The sequence below is a fragment of the Carcharodon carcharias genome, chromosome 28, assembly GCF_017639515.1.
Source record: "Carcharodon carcharias isolate sCarCar2 chromosome 28, sCarCar2.pri, whole genome shotgun sequence".
Taxonomy (NCBI): domain Eukaryota; kingdom Metazoa; phylum Chordata; class Chondrichthyes; order Lamniformes; family Lamnidae; genus Carcharodon; species Carcharodon carcharias.
Genome location: NC_054494.1, coordinates 18,498,779 through 18,515,309, shown reverse-complemented (window position 1 = coordinate 18,515,309; position 16,531 = coordinate 18,498,779). Strand labels below are relative to the sequence as shown.

The window sequence follows — 16,531 nt, the reverse complement described above, 5'->3', positions numbered from 1 at the left end:
GTCTTAGCTTGGAGAGCGAGGAAGAAGAAAAGTCATTCAAGATTCCTTTCTTCTTGATGCTGGTGATCGCTGCTGTGCAGCATTGTTCCTGACTGGGATGCCACCTGTAGTCAACTTCCATATGGAGAATAATTACTTGGCCAAAATAGATAGAATTTTCATTGCCAAGTGGTTGCCAGGAGACTTGACTGCTGTAAGAAACCCAGGAAAAACAATCAGAGAGACAATAAAACATAACTCTTTGCTCGTTTATCTCAGAAAGAAAAAGCTGAGAGACTCAGTCAAAAAGAATTCAATCGAGCAATGATGAGTCTATCTTCTCCTGTTCAGTAATGGGGCAGTTGTGCCCAGTTTGGGTGGAGGAGGTTAGACAGCCAGTGGCAGGAGTGTGGAATTGGGGCAGTTGGAGGCAGGAGCTCATGTGATGGTACCTCCAGAAACATGTCTGACCAGAGTTGGCCACTGGACTGCTGGAACTGGAGCTCATTGCCCTGCATAAGATCGAGGCGAACAGGAGAAAAAATGGGCAAGGGAATAGAATCTCCAAGAATGGGAACTAGATTTAGAAAGAGCTAATGAACTTTGACAGTGCTTGAGAGGAGACATATGGACTGGGAGTTATAGCTACAAAAGATAAAGGCGATTGAACATTTTGTTGAATAGGTGTGATCTCCCATGGTCACAAAGTCATGGCCACGTGAAATCTTCAGGGGAAATGGGGAAAAAGAATAGGGAATTTTGGAGCAGGGCACCATTTTTTGCATTCTATTCATAATTCCTGTGTTTACATTTATAATGGTACAGTCTATGCCACCTTGCCATGCTGCCATTACATGCCCGAGTTAGCTCAGTTAGTAGTGCTTTAACCTCGGAGTCATAATAGCCTAGATCTTCCAGGCTCTGGATGGCCGTACCCCAGAGTTACCTCGGAAGATGTGCTGGGAGACCCCTCAGAAGTCCCAATGAAAGGACTCGGCAGGAAATGTCCAGGAAGTTTCAACATCCGGTGGGCAATCACTGTGCATCAGGAACCCTCCAAAAAAGTCTTCAACTCTGAGTTAGAGTTAGAAGGGTTCTGATTACTTGACTGGATAGTTACCCAGGAAATGTCAGACAGTAAAAAGAAATATCTAACTCCTGGGTGACTATACAATTGACATGTCCCCCCACAACTCACTCCCAATCCTCCAACCCCTCTCCTACCCTTCAACTCTCCCTCGACCTCCAACTCTCCCCTAACCCTTTGAACCCCCAACCTTCTGACTGTCCCGATCCTCCAACTACCTCCCGTCCCTCTGACTTTCCCCCAACCTGACCTGACCTGGCCTCACCCACCCATCCTGCCACCTAGCACCCTACCCATGCTGCCACCCTACCCACCTTGCCACTCCAGCCACCATAGCACCCTATCCAGATGGCACCCTACCCACTTACCTCACTCACACTCATTCACTAGCACAGTGAAAAGCTATTAAATTGCCCAAAGCTTTTCTCTGTGTTAGTGAATGGAGCCTTACCAAAATACAGCAGTTAGCACCATAAAAAGGCAGCATTGTTTGGCTTCCCCTGACGTTCCTGCCCAGCGACGAAGGAATTCCAGAAGAGGCATGCTCCGCATTTCTGAAGCGGCCTGATTCAAAACTCTGGGTGAGAAACACAGAGCTTCTAAAAAAATAGAAGTGGGTTGGCAATCCATCGGTGTTTGGCACACTTCGGAAGATTCATCCCAAGGTTCTAGAATCAAGTCCAACTCCAGAGCTTGACCACAAAATCTATTGCTGTGCTGTTGGAGGCGCTGCCTTTTGACTGAGCTGTTTAAAACTTGGCCCCCTCTGCCTGCTTGGATACATGCAAACAAACCCATGGTGTAATTTTGAACAAGAGCAGAGGAGTTCTCCCTGGATTCCTGGTCAATACTTATCCCTCACTCAATATCACAGAAACGGTTTATCTGATCATTATCAGATTGCTGTTTGTGGGAGCTTGCTGTGTGCAAATTGGCTGCTGCGTTTGCTGCAATGACTACACTTCAAAAGTACTTCATTCACTATAAGGTGCTTTGAGACAGCCTGTAGTTGTGGAAAGTGCTAAATAAATACAAGCCTTTCCCACCACCAGTTCCAATGCAGTGCTTTCACTGCAGTGAGATTGCAATTACAGCTTACATCTCAGTTTTTATCATGTGTAGAAGAGGGATTTATAATGGAAAGAGCTGCCAAGTGTTACAGCAGAGAAAGACATTTTAGTTCATTCCTACCCCCTTCAATTTTGACAGTCTTTTTATGCAAGCCTTAGACTTGTGATGCAAAGCTGAATGGAGAGTTGGAGGACAGGCTAATTATGGCAATTTAAAAATAAAACTCTTTGAAGTCGGTTGACCCAGCTCCTATTGTCATTCCAAAATTTAGTTGTGCAACCTTTGGCTCAGCACCATTTGATTATCTTGTACGCCAGCTCTCAGGGGAATCAGCAGTACAGGGCTTGCAGTCAAAGATACATTTACTGAAGAAAGGTTGTCTAAAGACTGCACTTGCCATCATCATGTGGCTAAGACCTGGGGACATTATTACAAGGTTTTAGGGATGAACATTTGGATTGATCTAGACTTTAAATTCTGAATTGGGTTAGGAAGTCAGCTTCCCGGACCACTAGGGAAATCAGAGACAGATTAGCTTCCTTCCAGGGCCATCAGAGCAGTGGACGCCTCTGACTGAGATATTGTCCTCCCCCACCCTCCATGCCACATGGACCAAAGGAAGTGATTCTTTGAATTTACAACCTTAAACCACTAACAAAAGAAGCGATTGACCCATCAGACCATCGCCAATTATCACTGGATAATTGATTTGCATTGTAATTATTAATTCCTTTTTGAAAAAATGAACAAAACTCTGGGCAAGATTTCCTCTGCAGTTGTTGGCAGCAGGAGTCTGTGATGCCTCTGAAGTGAGTTACAAATCTACGTCCTCACAAGTGATTAAAACGCGTACAAGTGAAGCGCATGCGACACAAAGAAGATCTTTAGAACAGGAGGGAGGGAAGGGCTTGTATAGTGCCAGTTATTATATGAGATAACACTTTTCCTGATGCCATTTCAAGTAAGGTTGCAATAGGCGGGTGGAGCAGGGGGTGTTGTGGGTTGGATGAGGGGATGTGGCGACAGTATTAATGTCAGAAGTGTCTTCATTTTGGTCAGTTCAACATCATCAGCAGTGCTGTTAGTGTCAAGAGAAAGGTGATCTCCAACCCCCTGGCAAACCTTTCTGATGGTTTTATTGCCTTTGCTGGGAAGGAGGTGTAGGTATTTGCTGTTTCCTGCGTCTGCAACCTGGGCATGAAGTGCCCCTTTCAATTTCTTGCATGATTTTAAACAATTTCCTGCCTCTTGCAGTGTAATTTTGTTACAATAGGAAGGCAAAGCAACTACAGCAACCAATCTCAGCTTGGTCATACTCCGCATGGTTACTTTAGCTGCGCTGCTCACGGAATTACACTTTGGGTCACTGTAAACTTCAGTGCAAATAACACTTAACTCTCTTCATTTCCTCAGTATCACTTTCCCATTACTTCCCTGAACAATCGAACCATTTGTGAGAGTTAAAATGTTATCTGTAGAATAGTAAAATTACATGTAAGATACTAGGGGAGTAATTGGTGTGCATCGTGCCCGCTTTTCAGAATAGAATGGGCACAAAGCAATGGGTCAGTCTGTGCCCGATCTGTAGAACCCAAACTCCACAAGAATCACAATATCTTCCCCCACTTCCCCAACATAGCCCGCCCGCACCAACAATAATATTTCAGGCCTTAACTGAGGGCCACGACCAGTGAAGCAAGTGGCCCAAAAGTGAAGCCTTTGCTTGGGTGAGCTGTCTGTGAAGGCATTGTGGTATAAGGGTCTGGTGTATACAGGGTTAATGGGGGACTAGGTACATTATTGCCCACACAGTGATGTAAGAAGGCACATGACCCAGGGCTAGGGTCAGCTTGTGTTAATGTGTGGAAAACTATGAAGGCTTCTCTAACAGACACGTCCTGTGACCTGCATCATGACAACAGGCATGACCACAGAATGCTATAATCACAGCTTCAAAGCCACTTGCTGTACTTGAAGCACTTGGCGATGTTTGGACACTCAAATAAATCCCAGTTTTCCTCTCTTATTGAACTATGAGTCAGCATGTGTAAATTTTTAAAACTTTGGCCGGAATTTTCCATGCCTGCTGGCGCTGAGTGTGTTTGGGGGTGTGAGCGGACAATATGGCAAGGAGGCCAAAAATGGGTTCCATGGTGTCATGAAGCCAGTTTGCGATTGCCCGCTCAGCCTGTCGATGGTGGGGCCGCGTTTCCCAACATCAGACGTTGGGAACCTCGTTGTAATACATCTGCATATTATTATAAGGCCAGCCTGCTGGAATCATTCCACACACACACACACACACCCCGCCACCAGCCACACTGGATCATCTGGCCACATCGGCGGGGAAACACAAAAGTGCAGAACACGTCTTGGCAAGTGTGACGTGCAGAAGTCAGGGCTTACCCGCCAGGGCCTTGCTCACATCGCGGACATCCGAGGGGCAGAAAATGCTGGAGCCCGATGGCAGTGCCACACTGGAGGAACATCCATGGCAGGCTGGGTGGACTCTCATGGACATGGCTCTGCTGTGAAGCTGCTCACGGGAGTTGGGAAGTCACCGTTGAGGGTCTGCTCACAGGGTCTGGAGAGGGAGGCCCAGCTGTGTTTGGGAGAGGAAGATGTACTGGGGGGGGTGGGAGAGGGAGGCCTAGTTTTGACTGGGAAAGGAAGAGGTGTCGGGAGGGAGCAGGTGAGGTTTGGAGGGAGGGAAAGAAGGTGTTGGACGGTGAAGTTCTGGGGGGGATGTAGAGGGGAGGGTGTACGGGGAGGAGGGGGTAACAGGAGAGAAGATGGCAACTGGGGTGGTAGATGTAAGGGGGTGGAAGGTATAAGGGAAGGAGTTTGGAGTGGGAAGGAATGCAAAGAGGGGAGGGAGTCCAGGGAGAGGAAGGAGTGCAGAGAGGGGAAGGAGTAAAGGTGGAGGAAGGAATGCGGAGATGGGGTGAATCCAGGGGGGGAAGGAAGGAGTGTGGAAAGGGGAGGGAGTCCGGGGGGGAGAAGGAGTGCAGAGAGGGGAAGGAGTAAGGTTGGTGGAAGAAGTAAGGCTGCCTGAAGGAGGCAGGAAGGAGGAAGGACTGAGCTGGGGGGGATGTCTGGGGGGAGGTGGGTGTTACAAGGGGTGAAAGGGTTCTGGAGAAAAGGGGTTCCAAGGGAGGTAGGGGTTCCCGGGGGTGGGGGGGAAACAGATTTCAAGTGGGAAGGGGTTCCGGGGGGGGGTGAGGGGTCTGGAAGGGGGGGATGTTCAGGCGAATGTGCAAGGGAAGGCTCTGATGAGTCCATAATATCCTCCTGGGGAGTGAACTGAGGGTGGGTGCCCAAGAGGGAATGGAGACAGTGACCGAGGGCAGAGTGAGACGGTATGTTGGGAGGGCGAATGTCTGATGGTATCAGTAGAAGGGACGGTGAGGATGGTTGATGGGGACCCGGAGGCAAACACGGACCTGGGAGGTGGGAAGGAGAAGGTCAGAGAGTTGAATGTGGATGGATGTGGGATTTCCAGGAAGGAAGGGAACATGCATGTTCACCTGGACATCCCCGAAAGAAAAGGCTTGTGGCTGGTAGGCCAAGGAAGGGAGGTGGAAGGTGATGCTGAGGTGGGGAGGGGGGTGGTCAACTGTAATGGGGGAAAGGAAATGGATGGCTGGGGGAGGGGAAAGGATGGGGAAGTGAATGAAATACTGTATCACCACCATGCTGTCCAAATCGAAAGTGAAATGAGAGTTGTGGTGGGTGAGGTCAGGTGCTGCATGGGAGTGTGATCGGTGGGTTGGCGGAGATGCAGGTCAGCTCAGATGGACAACTGAAAGCAAACCCCAGCAGGCGGCATTGAAAATGCTCTGGACATTGAGGTGAGTGTAATGAGGAAGGAGTTGTGTGTGTGGGAGAATGCTTGCACGAGGCCCTGCCACATACAAACTTCTTCCTTCAGAATCACTCGCCGACCAGCTGCCCCCTCTGTGGTGACAGAGGATGAGGTTGAGGGGTCACAGGCGAAGGGGATTCGGAGGGAGAGGGCAGCCTCTGAGATTCCTGAGTGGATGATCCAGGGGTGTCCAGCTGCTGCTCCTCCTCTCTTCGGGTGCCTGAGGGCCCCAGCCTGATTCCTTGAGAGGAAGGAGCATTAAGGGAGGGAAGTTGAGGAGTCCCACTTTCTTCTTGCATTGCTACTGCAGGAACTCACCCACGGCTCCCGCGATATAGTGCAGGTCTGCACAAACCTCCATGTTCTGCCAGGCCAGAGTCTCCATGGCGTCAGCCATCCTTCTCATGGAGACCTCCATGTGCGCACATGTGGGCACCACTTCATCAGAGAGCAGGCGCACGCATTCCTTTGACTCTCATACGACTCTGTTGAGGGCTTCCAACAGCTTGATCTTCTCTGCTTTCTGCTGACTCTCCAGAATGAGTTGGGAGGCCAAACCCAGAGCTCGGCTGAACCTGCCTCCTCCTGCTGCGGACACATGCCCGTGCAGTAACCACCAGATTGTGAACCCGAGCCTGCTCTAGATCTATGTCCCGCTGAGGTGTGTGTGTCTGCGCTGGTGGAGGGTGTGGGTAAGCACTGTGACAGGTCTTCTAGACTGCTTATTTCCAGCTCTTCAGCGGAGGAGGCCTCCTCTTGGCTGGGGGTGAGGAAATGGAAGGAGCTGAGGGACTGGCTGGCTGAGGGTGTCAGTCGCTTGGCAGTAGAGATAAGTAGCGCATGGCAGCAGAGTCAAAAGCAGGAGAGAGAGCATTCACAGTTGTATTGAGAGGGATGATGTGGTGCAGGATCCCCACGAGGGTGTTTGCCGCTGACTTCACCGTCACCGCAGGCAGGATTCATGTCCTTACCAGTCAGCATGATGGAACACTCCTCAAAGTGAGTGAGGGGCCTAATGTGGGCCACTTCAACCCCGGTCTGGGACCTCTCCCTGTTGATGTAAGCCAGCTTCTCCTGCATGAAAACAGATGGAGAGAGTGTGAGCAGGACACATGGCACTGAGGGGAATGTTTGTGTGGTGAACGGAGCCTTGTACAGGATGAGGACGTGCGCTCGAGAGGATATGAGTCTGACGGAGATGTGAGGGTGTGTGTGAGAGTTAGTGGTGTTGTCCCTTGAGGTCTGAGATTCCTGTGGATGTGAGATAGGTTTGTGGGTGTGTAAGTTGAGTGTAATGAGGAGAGTGACTTACCCTGGTGGAACGGAGGTCATTCACGCTGTTGTGACATTGGGTGGCTGTCCTCTTTTGCAGGGCATTGGCACTGACCACCTCTGCCACTGCCTCCCAAACTGGACAGATAATGTTACTGCCCATCCTGCAGCCAGAGCAGGGGTACAGGACATCATGGCGGGCCTCCACCATGTCGAAAAGCTCAGAGCCATCCTGTCTGCTGTGCAGCAGTCCTGGGCTGGAAGCACTGAGAGGTGTGCGTGCGGCTGCACTTTAAATGTGGAGCCCGGTGTGGTGAAGAGACAGGGCTATGGCATGGCAGCTGAATGAGACCGTGCCCGCCATCGAAACGGTGTGTTTCCTGGGAATGCATAACCAATGGGTTTGGGATGATGGTGAAAAGCCGCCATTGCGGCTGACGGGTAAAACATCGCTTCACCGAGCTGCTAACGCATTTAGTGCAAATCTGGAATGATTCCACCCTTCGTCTCCATTTTAATTTTATAACACACTAATTTCCTAGATGGCTTGTTGTATCATTGAGATGTAGGGACCAGGAAGATTTCAAAGTTAGATTCCTATTCTAAATTATCTGATCTCAACTGGGACATGTCAGTTGATTTCAATTTGTCTGCCTCAGACTTGATCTTGGGATGGTCAAAGCTAACTTTTTAATGTTTGTTCTTAGGATGTGAGCATCGCTGGCATGGCCAGCATTTGTTGCCCATCCCTAATTGGCCTTGAGTAGGTGGTGGTGAGCTGCCTACAACTGAGTGACTTTGCCATTTCTGACTGCAATTAAGAATCAACTGCATTGTTGAGGGCCTGGAGTCATATGAAGGTCAGACCAGGTAAGGATGGCAGGTTTCTTCCCCTGAAGGACATTGGTGAACCAGATGGGTTTTTGTAACAACCTGGTAGGTTCATGATCGTTATTAGTGAGCCTAGCATTTAATCCAGATACTATTCTTGGTCTTGATATCCAGTACATTGTCCTCTTAAGAAAGTGTGCATCTATAGATATCAGGTGAAGACTGCAATATAGCTGGCCGCAATGTTATCCTAAAATGGTCTATAAGGAATGGCCGGTTGGATGAGGCAGCAGAGCATCAGGCCAAACCATGGAAACATATCCAGCTTGAGAGAGGGAGGAATAAAATTGGAAGGGGACAAAAAGCTTTTGAAAAGAACAATATTTCAGAATGGTACATGGTACACTGGGCGTGAGGGACTGAGAGATTGATAGTATGAGATAGAAGTGGAATTTGGCAGCAGATATTCTGGGACTAGAGCCTCAGGAAGTCAAGCTGACTTTATCATGCAGTGCATGCTCTGCAGGTTTAAACAACACGCAGGCTACTTGTGCGATTACTTAAGGGTCTACTTGGTACTTGGTAAGGTTTTCCTTTGTATTCTTCCACCAGGGAATTCTCACAAGAGGTGCAGAATGAGTGCAGTCGATAGTCATGTTAATTAAAAAAGAACAGATTTTCCTTAAATGAATCCTCAGAAGGCACGGAGATTAAGGTATGTGCAAGATTGTTCAGTCTTTAATTGTTCTTAGGAAAAAAGGAGTTAGCAAAGGAAATAGGTTGAGGTGGATACATTGGATCTACTGGTTGCAAACTCTTCAAGCTTGGTCACATTTGAGCTTAATGTACCGCTTAGAAATATTTAATTGTTCATTCAAAATTTTATATAAGTATGTCAGCCTATGAGCTTTACTTCAGTTCTGGAGACTATGCCAGCTTAGAGATGTGACTAAGTGGTATCATCGCTGGTAGACCATCCTGTTTATGGTTAGCCTTCTGGGAGAGAAACAATGAATGTCAACAGCAAAATACTCAGGCAAGCTTGATCCCACTTGTATATGAAGAAAGGTTTAGCCAGTCCAGTGAAAACATTAGAATGCTGAAGTCATTCTTTAGTAATCTCAGAGGACAAAAATTACTTGGCAACCTGTTGTCCTCTGATTACATTCATGAAAGATTACAGACCTCTGGAGAGATTTAGCAAGCAATTGTAACCTTTTAGTAACTATTTTGTCATTTTCCTGTATTTGCTAACAGTCATGTTTAAGAACCTACATCTAGGCGACATCAACAGAAAATGTTGATATTATTAGCACATTGTGTTTCTCAGACTGATTGTACAAGATGTCAGTCCTAGATTCTTCCATCATATTTACCTGCAAGGAATAACCTTAGTGAAAATAACTTACTTTTTGCTAATATACACTTTTACCCCAACCTCGATCAAGATAGCTTCAAATTGGACGGATGCAGAATGCACAAAAGAGGTTACAGACTAAAATCTGGAATTTCAGGTCATCTAAAGTAAAAGCATGAGGCAAATCGACATGAAGGAGCTAGACTGGTTAACATTTCAGATGAAAACATTCATTGTACGTGCAACATTTGGAGGCGTTTCTGAGGAACTGACAAAATACCAGCTTTTCCTTCTTTTCGAATGTGTCGGCATGCATAATTTTTAAAAACTCGTCTCCATTTTAATTTTATGCTAAATACAAGTAACATTTTAATTTTCTAGATGGCTTGGCGTGGGGCACTGAGAGGTGGGGACCAGGAAGGTTTCGATGCTTATTCTGAATTAACTGAGACACTCCGGTTGACGTCAGTTCGCCTTCATCAGGCTTGGTCCTGTTGTAGCCAAAACTAATCTGTATTCCTGATTCTGATCCCCAGTATGTGACATTCCCCGTAACGAAAGATGGCCTCAAAAACATTAGCCTCTTCCTCTTTCAAATGCTGACCTAACCACGATATTATTTCCAACATTTCTCATTTGTAATGCAGAAAATCTACAATTACAAGTGTTTAGGGAATATAGTTTGTCGGTAAACTAACAGTTTCTAACGTTTAAAGCTCACGCCAAATGCCAGCCTAGCATGAGTCGCTAGACAACTGGACACATGACGGTAACCTGTTAGGGAAGGGAGTTTGCCGTTTTTCAGTTATTTTTGACACATGTCACTACTCCCTGTCCTTTCATATTATGTCTTAACCATGTTCAAGCAGCTGGTATTTTTAACCATGTTCAATCGCTGTCAACACTCACAGTTTTGCATAATTACCATATTATGTGTTTCAGTCCAGTGAAGTTTTAAGAGGTAAAATAATTATATGATTAATCACCCTTCATCAACAAGTAATACACTACAATAATGTTAATATCGAGAAAACCTAGTACCACCTACAATATTTCTTCCATAAAACAGCTTCTTTATATCCTCACTACACTCCAATCAACCTAATACAATATTAATTTCAACATTACCCACCTCCTCCTCTCTCTCTCCCTCCCTCTCTCTCCACTTCTGACATCATTGGTATGCATGATGTAGCCTCGAGAAACAGTCATTGATGTTGAATGCATGTTTGTAACTGACCTGAAATGCTCAATGAAATTCCTCGATGTGATTCCTAACTGATCAAGCGTGACATCAGGAAAGCAGCCAAAAGGATTTCGCCGTTCGTTGTTCCTGCTTGCGAATACAAGAGCTAAATGTTTAATCGGCTGCAGCAGTTGACTGGGATTTGTTGCAGCAGATTAGCTATCCCATTATTACTTTGTGGTTCCTGTGATGCAGATAGCATTCAGCTACGTCAATCCTGTGGGAATCGAGCAAAAGACTGTTGTATCATTTGAAGAAAACAGGTTGTCAAGGAGTAGGGGGAGGGGGTCTAATTGGTATGCTATGGAGTCCTGGGCAATCTGTTAAGGGTTTCAGAGTCAACCCTATAGAAGCCTAAGTTCCGACTGTATTACATCAGAATAATGTTTTTTTCCTCCAAATTCCCGTTGTGAATTCATTACAGTAAAAGTGCAGTGATGCTAAAGGCTCCAGTTTGAAACTGACACCTGCTTAGACTGCAGACCTAAGTTATACTGCTGGCTCCATATTGCTCTCTGATCTGACGAGGTGAAGCTCTGCTGGCAAAATTGTGAAAATCCCGGCTCACTGACTTCCAAATGCCGATTACGTTTTTATGTTAATAAGGAGAAGCCAATGGAACAATGTCAGTTAGAGTCAGAGTGGTCTGAGTTGATGCTTAGGGAGTTAAACTGCCCCGGAAGTTCTTAAAAAGCACTTATCAGTCACAGATGTAATTAAGCCACTGTGAAACTGAGTTATCGTGAGACTTAATAGCTTCTGGTAGTCTTGCTGCACTTGTCTTACGTCGATATAGTGACATTGAATTTTCGTTTCTCTGGGCTCCAGTTCATTTTAATCCACCCACTCATTGACAGTGTTACGAACTGCATTGGTCGGTGACAGATATTATCAGTTTCATTGATCATTCCCACAAGCAGAACTCAGATGCTATACAAATAGGAGTTCACTCTTCTTGCCTAATATTTAACAAAATAATAGCACAGGACAATGAATGGATGTTATGATTTTTGCAGCTTCTGACATATGCACTCTCCAGCCATAAAGTAGCTCAATTGAAAAGCATTCTAGTAAAATGACTTACAAGTATAATCTAGCAAACTGGTTTAGGTTATGTGAAATCTATGAATGAACTGAAAACGGTTTTCATAGTAAGATTCAATGCATTCAGGTGCCTGTACTATAAAGTTCTAAAAACAAAGTCTTTGCTTTGGCATAATTGCTGATTCCAGTGTACACTTTGCCCAGAACTTTGAGAAGTGTATATCCCCATGTTTCTCCTCAAGCAGAAGGTAAAATCTATCATTTAATCAATAATTTGGAAGACCAGAGTTTCTTTCAAAAATCAAATTTATTTCAAAAATCAATTTTGCTTTAAAAAAAGACTTCCTTGATATATCCAAGAGTGATAATAATGATGTTTGATTAACACCATTGAAAATGACTTTACCTCAAAATATTTGCATTTTAAACCATAGTCACTACTCCAATATCCAGGAATAACCCAATTTAAAATAAAATAATGACTTTTAACAAATATGCAAAACTATTTTCTAGTTAGATTAACCAGTAATAGTAACCAGTTATTTAAAATGTTTAAAAATAAATATTCTAACCTTTGAAAGTGCACCAATTAGTGTCTTTGCTATCAAAAGATCCAGTTTAATCTTTAGAGCTTCCTCAGAGGCCTGTAAAAGAGTACAGTCTGTGGCAAATCCCATTGGTAATTAATTCCAGTATTCATGGATGGGGCTTGATTCTGGCCTGATGTTTCTAAAACTAACGCAAAAAGTTCATGGAAACTGGATCATGCACTTAATGAAATTTATGCTTCTGCAATCTTTTGCACTAACAATTCGATGAACTGCATCGTTAAAACCAATGCAAATCAGCAAAAATTCCAAACTGTAAGAAATGATGCTACCCTATTGGCATTCTAGCCAGAAACTCGCTTTTCAAGCTAGTTATCCTTAAGCCTCATCTCCTCTGTTGCAATCCATAGATGGCCATGCTAAGACATAGAGGGGTGATTTTCAAATGCTGGCTGACAACTTCCTGACTGAAAAACTAAGCAAGCAGCAGAGAAAAATGGGATGGGCACCTCTGACCCCAACTCATTTCTTTCACCCTTGAAACATATGACTTGCTTGATTCCATTCTCACTCTGATTTTTAAATGGGCACACAGCACTCCAGCCCAAAACTAAAAATGCCAACTACTCTGGTTTTAGTACCCCAGTTGCAACTTTCAATTACATATGGGAAGATCCATGTATGCTGGGCCATGTTGTGCCAGACATTACGTGGCCTAACCTTAAAGGGGCCTTTTTAAAAATTCCTTCACAGGATGTGGGCTTCGCTGTCTAGGCCAGCATTTATTACCCATCCCTAATTGCCCTTGAGAAGATGGTGCTGAGCTACCTCCCTGAACCACTGCAGTCCATGTGGTGTCAATACACCTACAGTGCTGTTAGGGAGGGAGTTCCAGGATTTTGACCCGGCGACAGTGAAGGAACGGCGATATATTTCCAAGTCAGGATGGTGAGTGGCTTGGAGGGGAAATTCCAGGTGCTGGTGTTCCCATGTGTCTGCTGCCCTTGCCCTTCTAGATGGTAGTGGTCATGTGTTTGGAAGGTGCTGTCTAAGGAGCCTTGATGAACTCCTGCTGGAGTCTGCTCCATAATATAGCTTGGAAAGTTTTGGGAGTCAGTTTTAGTAGGGCTCAGCAAGTAACAGCTCCTTTGGGCCCAAGACTATGACAGCAATTCAGCTGTGCTGGCTGGTTTTTGGCCCCTTTTGGTCTCAGCACTCTGCAACCAACCCCCCACCTCACAACCCCCAGTGCTGCCCCTCAATGTTGGTTGGTTTTGTATAGAAACTGGCTGATTTCTGGTCTTCCAAAACTGGCTCACCAGTTAAATTCAACCTGAAAATTGATAACATATGAGCACCGGAATGTGAACAGGAGTAGGCCATACAGCCCTTTGAGCCTACTCTGCCATTCAATTAGATCATGGCTGATCTTCTATGTCAATGCCATTTTCCCCACATGATCACCATATCTCTTGGTGACTTTACTATCGAGAAATCTATCAATCGCTGTCTTGAACATATTCAATGACTGAGGCTCGACAGCCCTCTTGGGTAGAAAATTCCTAAGATTCATCACTCTCTGAGTGAAGAAATTTCTCCTCATCACAGTCCTAAATGGCCAACCCCTTATTCTGAGACTGTGTCCCCTGGTTTTAGAGCCCTCCACCCCAAGCCAGGGGAAACATCCTTCCTGCAGCTACCCTGTTGAGCCCAGTAAGAATTTTGAATGTTTCAATGAGATCACCTTTCATTCTTCTAAACTCTAGAAAATACAGGCCCAGTCTCCTTAATCTCTCCTCAAAGGACAATTCTGCCATCCCAGGGATCAGCCTGGTGAACCTTTGTTGCTATTATTAGATGGTATAAAATTAGACAGTGAGATGATCATATGAATCTTTAATGTGCATTTACCAAATTCTCTTCTGCAATATTTATTGGAGGTGGGTAAATTAATGTCTCCATTAAAGAAGTGGAAACAAGAAATCTGTATGGATAGATTCAACATTCATACAATAAGGACACTCAGTTGTTTCTTGTCTCATTTTAATGGGAACGATACTTTCCTCCCAGATACGTTTTGGATCGAGGTGTTTTTGTTCCTCCACCAAAAAAGTTAATATTTCATTTTAAAGGCTTGACCTAATACCCCAGCCTCTGTTGGTAATGTTACGACCATAGTTTTGGTACCAAGAGATGATAAGATATCTCACATATGCTTCCCTCCCAACAGGTACAGAGAGAGAAAATTGCTCACCAACAGTGGAGCAGTGATGGATAACATCGACAGGTTAAAACTTAGAATCAATGATCAACTAATCTTCACCTCGATGGCATTCCTGAGGGAAGGAGGGCCTTCAGCAATGGGTTTGGGTGATCACCGTGGACACACTGTCAACTGCACATCCATTTTCTCTGTCCAGAAATGGACCTAATTTTCTCTAGAAGACATATTTGCTGTCCATTTCTGGAGTCTTTCCTTAGATAGTTAACCTTTCCAAAAGCCTGAAATCTTTTGTACAAATATAAGTTTGTCAGACTTTCTTTTGGATAAGTTTCAAATTTTCAGCATAACCATGGGACAGAATTTTCCCTCTGGCATGTGAGGATGGGTCCCGCACGTCCGTGAGTAAAATGACCCACAGTGACATCGGGCGAGCGTCCCGACATCACCGTGCGCCATCACAATATTTCGTTGGGCAGGTGCGCAACGGATATCATCGCGCACCCACCATTAATTAACGGGCCACTTAAGGCCCTTGACTCACTAATCGACACCGATTTTTCGGCGCCCGTATGATCTTCAGGTCGGCGCACGGGCACAATGGGCAGGCGGGTAGGAGACATTTGTATAAACCTCATCCATGGGCAAGATCAGAGAGTTCACTGGGGTCGCGAGTGCGCACTGTCATGTATTTATTTGTGAAAATTTTTGAAATTTGCCTGTGTGATCTGCAGTACTTTGGAATGCATTCCAGCTGCTTTGTCTGGACTCTTCACCCTCAGGTCAGCACTCCGCAGTGAGGAATCTTTTCTGGGGCCTGCAGGTTTCAGGAAACCTTCCCATAGTCTGGGAATGGGAGCTGAACTCTCCACTGGAGGCAGCTCCTCTGAGGAGGAGGGGAGGGATAGAAGTGGGAGGAGGCCAGAAGTGCACAATCAGCCTCCAGGGGAGCCACCTTTGGGAGGATAGAGCAGCCACAAGGGGCGCAGGGCCAAGAGGTGGACCAAGGCGGAAGGGGCTGCAGAAGATGCCACTATCCTGCTGCCAGGGTCTACAGGTGGCGAAGCAGCTACCTCAATATGTCTGAGGTGCAGTGCCGAAGGAGGCCCCGTCTCTCAAGGAAGACAGTCAACTATATCTGTCAGATGATTGGGCCTGAGATCTCCCCTAACTGTGTGGGTGGAGACCACATGCCAGTGGCTCCAAAGGTCACAGCTGCCCTCAACTTCTATGCCTCTGGCTCCTTCCAGGGTTCAGTGGGTGATCTTTGCAGTGTCTCCCAATCAGCTGTCCACACTTGTGCCAAGTAGGTTACAGACGCTCTGTTCAGATGGGCATTGACCTTCATCCACTTCTGTTGGGACCAGGCAAGCCAGACACAGTGAGCCAGAGGCTTCACGGCCATTGCTGGCTTCCTCCGCGTCCAGGGTGCTATAGACTGTACACATGTGGTCATCAAGGCACCAGCAGGTGAGCCCGGTGCCTTCATCAACAGGAAGGGCTTCCACTCCATGAACGTGCAGATAGTGTGTGACCACAGGATGCTGATTCTACAAGTCTGTGCAAGGTACCCAGGCATCTCCCATGATACCTACATCCTTAGACACTCCCAGGTGCCGGGGCTCTTCAGTGCTCCAGCCCGGCTGGATGGATGGCTGCTGGGTGACAAGGGCTATCCCCTCAGAAGGTGGCTCATGACACCTCTCCGCTATCCAAGAACAGAAGCTGAGCAGCGGTACAATAGGAGCTGCGGCACCACAAGGCCTGTGGGGGAGAGAGCCATTGGTCTTCTCAAGATGTGATTCTGATGCCTGGACTATTCAGGGGGCGCACTCCAGTACCCCCCAGATTGTGATAGTGGTTGCATACTGCGCTCTCCACAATCTTGCGCTGGAAAGGGGGGACGCAGTGGACGATGAAGTTGTCAATGCAGTGGCTGCAGCTGCACACAATGTGTCCAGCAGTGAGTCCGAGGATGAGTATGCACAGGGAAATGCTGAGGGTTAGACG

General features: G+C 46.2%; 1 protein-coding gene across 3 annotated transcripts in view; it reads right to left on the bottom strand.

Moving 5' to 3' along the window:
- LOC121270841 (cardiac-enriched FHL2-interacting protein) overlaps window positions 1-12,384 on the bottom strand; it is a 97,513-nt gene extending 85,129 nt beyond the window's left edge. For all 3 annotated transcript variants that reach the window (XM_041176362.1, XM_041176361.1, XM_041176363.1), the window contains exons 1-2: window positions 12,325-12,384; window positions 10,703-10,925 (exon numbers count right to left, since the gene is read on the bottom strand). The gene's annotated coding sequence lies outside the window, so the exon portion shown is untranslated. The remainder of the gene's footprint in view (window positions 1-10,702; window positions 10,926-12,324) is intronic.
- Between the last annotated feature and the right edge of the window lie 4,147 nt (window positions 12,385-16,531).